We start from the raw sequence: 10,289 nt of genomic DNA on the forward strand, positions 1-10,289 counted from the left end.
GAACGAAGCTCATCTTCTAGGCTGTAGTTTCCAGCTCAGAATTTCTGGAACTACTGTTGACACTGGCTTACATTTATTGTCTGATCCCCATTTACTGCTTTGATATTCCTTGCACTTTGTTGCGTTGTTGCCTTTATTGAACTCCTAAAGCAAAATATGCTGAATATGCTCTTTTGTCACTTACATTATAGCTTTGAAAGAATAACTTAAAATTGAATTGCACTCTTCAAAAGTTGCACTAAGAATAAGGACAAGGTGTTGATGCAGGTAGTTTATCCCGTCTCTCTCCAACTTTTGTCATGCAATAGGAAAAAAGCAGCATTATTTATGGGATGACCCAATTGTCCTGTATTGTGTTTTTGTTCCACTTTTTACATTTATATATAGTGGCGTACGTACACTTTTGCTCACCTTATAAGTATGTATCTAAATTTTGTACAATACTTTTACTCTGTCTTTTAGTCCCCCTCATACTTTTTTTTCTTTTTCTCGCTCCTCTGACATTTCTTGGCTCTCTCTTTCTTTAACTCCTACGTTTCCTTCTTGTTTATCTCCCCTTTGTCTCTGATTTTTTCTCTCTTCCCATTCTTCCCTTAATCCTTCAATCCCGCTGCCCTCCACCTCTCACTCCTCCTTCCATGTGACTGATGCTCAGCCAGCTATGATCTTTCTTTCTTGGCCTGACTGCTAACCACCAACACCTCTTATGTCCATCTCCCATGTTCCTGTCTTAAGGATTTCACTTTATACACAGCAGCTCAATTTGATTCGTCCTCAGTTGAAAGACACCTGTTGTTATATTCTTGATGTTTGTATTTGTAATTGTGTAACATGTTCTCTGTTTTTTTGTCTTCATTCTCTGTTTTTTGTCTTTGTTGTTTTTCATATTCCCTTGCTTTCTTACAAAAAATCTAACGCTCTTAGCTTAGACTTTTGGGGAGCAACCAGATTGAACTGTCTCAAGTGTAACTAACTGAACTGTAAGGACATCTGGTAACTTGACAAACAAAAGAAGGCCACGAATGACCCATCCCTTTTTTCCTGTCCCTCTAATAGTTGTTTTTCCTGTTCACTTTTGTATCATCTATCTGTCTGGGTGCTTTATTGTCCTCTATTGCGTTTTTATTCCATTTTTTATATTTGCATACAACGGTGTATGTACACTTTTGCTCACCTATATACATATGTGTATATATATATATATATATATATATTATATATATATATATATATATATACGGTCATAGGATCGCGGTTTCGATTCCCAGACCGGGCGTTGTGAGTGTTTATTGAGCGAAAACACCTAAAGCTCCACGCGGCTCCAGCAGGGGATGGTGGTGATCCCTGCTGTACTCTTTCACCACAACTTTCTCTCACTCTTACTTCCTGTTTCTGTTGTATCTGTATTTCAAAGGGCCGGCCTTGTCACTCTCTGTGTCACGCTGAATATCCCTGAGAACTACGTTAAGAGTACACGCGTCTGTGGAGTGCTCAGCCACTGACACGTTAATTTCACGAGCAGGCTGTTCCGTTGATTCGGATCAACCAGAACCCTCGTCGTCGTAACCGACGGAGTGCTTCCATTCCATATCTCTCTATATATAAACGGCAGTTTGTCTGTGTGTGTTTCTGTGTGTCTGTTTGGTTGTACCCTCACGCTGACCACGGCTTTCAACTGATTCTGATGAAACTTCACACACACATAGCCCAATGTCATAATTCAAAACTAACGCAGCGAAAATTTTGAAAAGTTCCCCCAGTTCTGAAAAAAATCGATAAATTCGACATGGGGTCGAGAATCAGAAACACAAACCACAGACTGTCTAGGGGACGCAACTCGACCTTTTTTAACTCTCAAAAAAAAAAATTACCATAATTTTTGTTCCATTTTTTTGCTATTTTTTGACTATAACTCTCTAAAAATGCTTTATAGTTATTTCCCGTACAAACCCGAGCAACGCCGGGCGATACTGCTAGTATATATATACATATGTATATATATACATATGTATATATATATATATATATATATATATATATATATACATATATATATATATATATATAAAAGTGTACTCAAGAAAGCCAACATTGAGGCTATGAAAATTATGGAGAAGTATAACTTACAAATGAAGACAGAACCACTTGATTCTTAAGCAACCTCGGTTTATTTTGAATGATCATAAACAAAATTTTTTAATAACCCATCCTTAAGACTTATCTGCCCTTCTAGCTCTGACATCGGTGTACTTAGTAAAAATATACTAGATAAATATGTTCTTACATTAATCAATATCTATAAATCTGAAATGCAAAAAGTTTGTTTGTCTGGTTTTAGCATTGGAACGATTATAGGCCACTAGATTCCATCGGATTGACTCCAAAATTTACAGGGACATGTAAAATGAGGTGAAGATGGAAGTGGGCTAGGTTAGAAATCCCTATCTTAAAAGGTTTGGTTACTAGGGCGAAAAACGCACACTTTGACAAGTCTCCTCTCATTCTTTTATGTATCTGTCTTCCTCTGTTTCTCTTTCTTCCCTTCCCTTCACATTCTCTCTATAACGTCGTTTCACAGCGTCCTATATCTTCCCCCGCCGCCTTCAACAGCGCTTTCACACTCTCTCTCTACATCTGTCTGCATTCATAGAGAGAATTATCATCACCACCACCACACAATCATGAGAACAAATATTATGAATCAGATGTGTTCCTTTTCACCCTTATACATATATATATATATATTTGTATACATTTATATATACGGTGCACTGTAGGCTAGGGCCACTCCTTGAAAAGGATGGCACACTCACAGGAAATCCAATGAGGGTAAGTGAAATACTGAATGAGCAATTCAAGAGTATTTTCACGCCACCCCTAGGGCATTTTCAAGTCAGCAATCCAACTGACTTCTTTACCACTGCAGATATAAAATCGGAGGCAGCGATGATTGATTACATCAATATAAAAGAAGACGATGTAATAAAGGCTATTGATGAAATGAAAACAAACTCAGCTACTGGCCCAGATGGATTCCCAGCAATCCTTCTAAAAGTATGTAAGAGAGTCCTAGCAAGACCACTGAAGTTCCTCTTTCAGAGCTTCCTTGCAACTGGCAAACTTCCAAGAAAACTGAAGGAAGGTAAAATATGCCCTATTCATAAAGGAGGTAGCAGAGCGGAGGCCAAGAACTACAGACCTATCTCTCTGACCTCACACATCAGCAAGGTCATGGAACGAATAGTCAGAAGGAAACTAATCACCTTCCTTGAAGAAAATGACTTGCTGCCTGACACCCAACATGGTTTCCGACCAGGAAGAAGCTGCTTAACTCAGCTCCTACAACACTATGACTGGGTGCTGAAACGACTGCTCAACCACTCAAATGTGGAAGTCATATATCTCGACTTTGCAAAGGCCTTTGATAAAGTCGATCATGGAATGCTATGTCACAAACTGCGTGATCTTGGCATAGTTGGAAAATTGGGAGAATGGCTTCATGACTTTCTGAAGGATAGAAGTCAGGTGGTAGTAGCAAATAGTGAACGGTGTTCTGCATGGCACTGTTTTGGGACCACTACTGTTCATAATGGCCCTCTCAGACATGCCCTCAGCCATGCAGAGAGCCATGATCACAAGTTATGCAGATGATACAAAAGTTTCACAGGCAATACAGAACCCTGAAGACACTAAGCACCTGCAATGTGAGCTGGACAAAATATACAAGTGGGCTGAAAAGAATAGCATGCAGTTCAATGCTGAAAAGTTTCAAGCTTTATGCTATCAGCACAAAACTAAATGCAATACCCAATAAATACACTGGACCTGGAGGGACTGCAATCCCAGAGGCACAATCAGTGCATGACCTGGGTATTTACATGAGTGATGATGCAACCTTTCATGTGCATGTTGCTAAATTGGCAATGAAATGTAGGCAGCTGACCTGATGGATTCTTAGAACCTTCAGAACAAGAGACCAGGAAACCATGATGGTCCTCTGGAGGACACTTGTCCTAAACCATTTTAACTATTGCTCTCAGCTATGGTCACCATCCAGTGTCAAGTTAATCACAAGTTGAGGCGATCCAACGAAGCTACACAAAGAAGATAGCCTCTGTGCAGCATATAAGCTATTGGGAAAGACTCAAGAGATTGAGACTCTATTCCTTAGAGCGTAGGCGAGAAAGATATGCCATAATATACATCTGGAAGATCCTGGAAGGACTTGTCCCAAACTTTGGCATCAAGAGTTACACAAATGCCAGAACTGGGCGCCACTGCATAGTGCCAAGGACTCCAAATTTGCCATCAAGATGTAAGACAAGATACTGTGATAGCCTGGGCTTCCGAGGCCCACAGCTCTTCAATATCCTCCCGAAGAACCTAAGAGACCTGCATCGGGTGGATGCGGATGTCTTTAAAATGAAACTGGATATCTTCTTGTCAGGTATCCCAGATGAACCAACTTCACGGCAGGAGGTGCAGATGAGGGCAGCTGCATCGAACTCTCTCATGCACCAAATGGCAATTGCTAAAAAGCATTTGTGAAGTAAAATCATGTAGCAACACCAAATGGCGGTGCCCCAGCATGGCCACAGCTTGTGAGCTGAAACTAGATAAATAAATAAAAAAATATATATATATATACATATACATACACATACACCACACTCTTACCTGCGCGTAGAGCGGGTCACCTTAAGCTAGTCTCTATATTATAAATCTGAAATGTGAAAAGTTTGTTTGTCTGGTTTTGGCATTGAGAACGGGTTAAAGGCCACTAGATCCCGTCGGATTAACTCCAAAATTTACAGGGACTTGTGAAATGAGATGAGGATGTTAGTGGGCTAGGTTAGAAATCCCTATCTTAAAAGGTGTGGTTACTAGGGCAAAAAACACACACTTTGACAAGTCTTCTCTCATTCTCTTATCTGCTTGTCTTCCTCCATCTCTCTCTCTTTTACCTCCCTTCCTTTCACATTCTCTCTATAATGTTTGATAGCGTCTACTATCTTTCCCACGCCACCTTCACTCTTTCTCCCACGTCCTCTCTCTCTCTCGACGTCTGTCTGCATTCATAGAGAGAATTATTAACGACACCACCACCACACAATCATGAGAACAAATATGAATCAGATATTTATTGGGTTAATTTCTATATGTGTGTGTGTGTTCTATGTATATATACAAAGTGTAAGCACCATCCGTTCGTGTCCGTTGCCAGCCTCGCCTGGCCCCCGTGCCGGTGACACGTAAAAGCACCATCCGTTCGTGGCCGTTTGCCAGCTCTGTCTGGCACCTGTGCGGATGGCATGTAAAAAGCACCCACTACACTCACGGAGTGGTTGGCGTTAGGAAGGGCATCCAGCCGTAGAAACACTGCCAGATCTGACTGGGCCTGATGAAGCCTTCCATCTTCACAGACCCCAGTTGAACCGTCCAACCCATGCTAGCATGGAAAACGGATGCTAAATGATGATGATGATGATGATATATATATATATATATATATATATATAATTTGTATACATTTATATATATAATGCATACATACACACACACACACACATATATATATATATAATGTGTGCATTATGTGGTCGGTTGAGCTGAAAATATGCACACCTATGTTAAAAGTGCTGGCAAGTTTGCATGGCAACTATTTTTTTCCTCAAATGAAAGGCGTGACCTCTAGGACAAAATTCCTCATCTTATCAAATGTGGCCCGAGTAGACCTGAATGAAATCAGGTTATATTAACCAAAATGTGAAAAGAGGTCTAAATGGGGCTGGAAGGGGATTAAACTTTACAGGAGCGGGTGTTTAGGAATTCTCTGTTACATCAAGCTAAAAATTTGCGCCAGCCTTTAGATCTTCAATGTGTTGCTGTCCATGATGAAGAAGTTTTGAATGCTTGCCATGGTGAGTCTACTGTCGTGAGAAAGAATCACTTCAAAACTTGGTGTTTAGGAATTTTCTTTTACATCAAGTTCAAAATTTTACGCCAGCCATTAAATTGCTGCTACGTTACTGTCCATCGTTAAGAAATGCCAGCCATGGTGACTCTACTATCCTCAGATTCTATCCCTTCAAACTTTGGTTTCCAATATTTTTTTATTTTTATCCAGCTCGCAAGTTCATCTGTCCCTTTTAAATGTTAGTGTTTTGCTGTCTGCCTTGAAGCAGACCTTTCTGTTGTCACTGCCTGATATTTATGATTTATCTTTCAAAATATTTTTTTCCTCAACTTACTCAAGATCTTTTGTTGTTTATAAATGGGAGAGAGATAGAGAAAGATAGAAAGAGAAAGCGAGGGAGAGTCTGAGAGAAAGGAAGAGTGAGAAAGTGAGAGAGAAAGGAAGAGTAAGATAGTGAGAAAGTGAGAGAGAAACAAAGAGGGAGAATGTGGTGATAAAAAACAGTAAGGAAGCAAAAGAAAGTAACAACCACACTCTTACCCGTGCGTAGAGCGGGTCACCTTAAGCTAGTTAAAAAATTAAAACGTTTATGGTCCAAATCATTCCAAGTCGTCAACTGGTTTAGTTCTATTACTAATAAGAGGAGCACTAAGTTTATCCAGTTTGACATTTCTAGTTTTTATTCACTCATCAACCCAATAGTACTTAATAAGGCACTTTGGCTTGCTCATAACAAAGCTGGTCTCACCAGGGAAGAAATTAATGTTGTGTTGGCCGCCAGAAAATCTATCATAAAGTTTGACAATAAGTTGTGGGTCTGTAAAGACACATCAGATAGTTTTGATATTACAATGGCAAGTAGCTGATTTAGTCTCTATATATATACATTTTGAAATGGCAGAACAGTTCCCAAACATAAATGGAGGTGTATATCGTGATGACTGTTCACTTTAAAATGTTTCCGACCAAAAAGTACAAAAAGTTAAGAATAGTTTAGTTAAGTTTTTCTGTAGAATGGGCTTAAGCATCCTTTTTGATGATGATGTAACGAAGGACAATTTTTTAGATATTTCTCTTAACTTACACAATAATTTGTACTTCCCATACCACAAACCATCAACCAATCTTAAGTATATTAGCAAATTCAGTAATCATTCTAGGGCAATTACTAGGAACTTAGTTAAGAATATTTCATTTAGATTGTCTAAGTTATCTGCTAATGTTGACATTTTCAATGATAAGGCCAAATTTTATAACTCTGCCTTACTTAAAGCAGGTTATACAGAGAAAGTTACCTACATTAATTTCATTCAATCTTATTCTACCTTTACTAATGGAGATATGAAATCTAGTTGTAAGGATATAAACATTGTCAAATTTAATTTATATGCCAACACCAAACAGAGGAAGGGAGATAACCCTTATTTAAACCCCTATTTTTGTTCTAAAGGTAAATATATGTCTTTCAAAGATAGTTACACTAAAAATAAGGTAACTATTAGTAAAACCATTTGGTTAATTATTCCTTGTAGGAAGCAAATTAAATCTAATCTTCCTTTCCAGTTTTGTGAAGCTATTATTAGGAACTTTCCAAAGAATTCTAGGTATTACTCTATTATCAACTCACACATGGTTGGGATTGATTTTTCCAACACAAAAAATCTCTTACAAATTATCTCTTCACATAATAACCTGTTAAATAATGATACATTTACTAATACTAACATTAATTTAGCTAATACCATCCATCCCCCTAGAAATATTTATAACACGGTTATTGTATCTGAAGTCAATTACAACAGAATCAAGTTTATATCAAGTAACTCTAAAATTAAAAATTCTATACACCAGTGTAAAATTACTTCTGGTAATGAAGTATTTTTTTATATAGGCAGCTCATCTTCTCAATTATCTAAAAGAATTTCTAATCATTACTCTACATTTAGGAATAGGAATAAACGTAACAATACAAGTCTTAGTAAATTAATTTGGTATCTAAAAAACCACAATAAACAATTTAATTTAGATTGGTTGATTCTCTCAATTTCGATACCTTATGACAAAGACAAGGAATTCTGTCTTCTCTGTAATTCTGAACTATTTTTTATTCTTTTTTCTAAAAATCCCCTTGTAAACACAGTTATAGAGCATGCATACCAATGTAAACATTGGCAGAGACACACCTTTAGTTCATATAAGTGATATCTATCATTATATATAATTTAAACATTAATTTTCTTCTTACATTTCACATTCACTAGATATATCTTTTTCCAAGACTATAGGGTTTTATTTAATATACATAATGTTATATACTTCTCATTTATTTGGTCTTTTTCTTTCCTTTACCCCTCTTCTTTCTATAGGCTACCTTTGATGTTATATCCTCTAATGTTTTTTTAAAACAAACTTAATAGCATGTATGTTAATCACTATACATATCCATCATTCTCTGTTGAAATGTCTTATTGACGAGTTTCATTTCTTCACTTCCCTGAAGAGAAGATTACATTGTTTTACACCATTTTATTCCTTTAGAATAATCCCAGTGATATCTTTGAAACGTGTCGGAAGTAAAAGAATTTGAATAACACCTGTGTTTAACTCCATTTATGCACACACATACATACATGTATTTGTTCATACGGTCTTTTCACTTTAAGGTTTTATTTTACCAATTTCTACTTATTAATTGTATTTTTGACTTACTTATTATTTGTATTAATTTTTTTATCTCCTATTCCTATACTACATACCACATATCACCACTCCTCTCCCTCACACACACACACGAATGCACACATGCCTCTACACAGAACACATACAATGCACACATATTCATATACATGCTCGTATATACACTTCCACACACACGCAACAGAGTGACACACAGAAAGGCACACACACACATTTACATAGTAAGAGAATGCACGACAGAATGACACACAAAGATAAACCCACACACACACCCATACATATGCATGCACACAGATACACATTCCCACTCCGTCCACGTACACATGCCAACACTCCCACCCACCCATTCACACACCCTTCAGACAATGTACCTTCACACTACCTCTGCCCTCTCCCTCTCACACATATATACAAACACACACACACATATACCTTCAAACACAACACACATGCATGGAGACACATGAACACACATATACCTCAGCACACATACACACATGAACGCACATATCCCACCACACACATATGTACACATACATACACACATGTATGTACACATACACACGAATGCACATCTACCGCCACACACACAACACACACATATGCACACGCACATACATGTACACAGAGAATGCACATACACCTCTACACATGCATGAACACACATATACCTCCACACACACACACATATACTTCCACACTCACATGCACATACACACATCCCTGCATGCACACATGAAAACACACACATACATATACAGAAAAAGAAAGAGACAGTGACCCAGAGAGTGGCATACACATGCACCCATACACATGTCCACACACATACACATTCCCACTCCGTCTACGTGCACATGCCAACACACACACATCCATACCCACCCATTCACACACTCTTCAGACTGCCTTTCAAAAATCCTTCCATTGCCCTCAACTACTACTGACCATCACATCTATGCACATGTGCAAAAACACACTCACCCATACATACACCTGTCACCATACACATACACACATGGTATCTCACAAATGCCACCACATGCATGCACACAAGTTACCTTACACACCACGGTATCAAACACATGCCACCACCACCACCACAGGCACACTGGTTTGGATTTAAAAGTTCTAAGTGGACTAACCTTTCCTATCCCACCAAACAGGTAACAATACCTTACATGGGTGAAGATCTGTTTTAGCCTGGGTTGCTGGTGTTTCTCCTTTCCCTACCCACTGTCTCCAGCACTTGACATTTTTATAGTGAACCCATTTCTCTCATCACCAGTCACTATTCGCTCCAAAAATGTTCATTGGTGAGACATGACAGCAAAGAAAAGCACACAATTTACTCTCTGTCCATGATTAGACTTTGAAGGTTTGAGAGGAACCCATTGACTCAGTTTGCTCACTTTTCCGATGGCACGCAGGTGTTGAGAAATGGTTGAATGACCAAATCCAAGCTTTTCTGCTAGTTCCTCAACAGGTATGATGGGATTTTGTTCCATCAGGGTTTGCAGGACATCCTCATTAAGCTCTACAGATCTTCCAGGATGAGGCTCGTCTTCTATGCTGTAGTTCCCAGCTCGGAATTTCTGGAACCACTTTTAACACTGGCTTACATTTATTGTCCAATCGCCATATACTGCATTAATATTCCTCACACTTTCCTTTGGGT

The 10,289-nt window shown here is 38.4% G+C and overlaps 2 protein-coding genes across 13 annotated transcripts in view; both read left to right on the forward strand.

Moving 5' to 3' along the window:
* Nucleotides 1–10,289, forward strand: part of LOC115210217 (SLIT-ROBO Rho GTPase-activating protein 3) — a 410,133-nt gene that overhangs the window by 395,221 nt on the left and 4,623 nt on the right. The gene's annotated exons all lie outside the window — the stretch shown is intronic.
* LOC115210218 (serine/threonine-protein kinase Nek4) overlaps nucleotides 1–10,289 on the forward strand; it is a 505,173-nt gene that overhangs the window by 285,737 nt on the left and 209,147 nt on the right. The gene's annotated exons all lie outside the window — the stretch shown is intronic.

This window comes from Octopus sinensis, linkage group LG4 (assembly GCF_006345805.1).
Source record: "Octopus sinensis linkage group LG4, ASM634580v1, whole genome shotgun sequence".
Classification (NCBI taxonomy): Eukaryota; Metazoa; Mollusca; class Cephalopoda; order Octopoda; family Octopodidae; genus Octopus; species Octopus sinensis.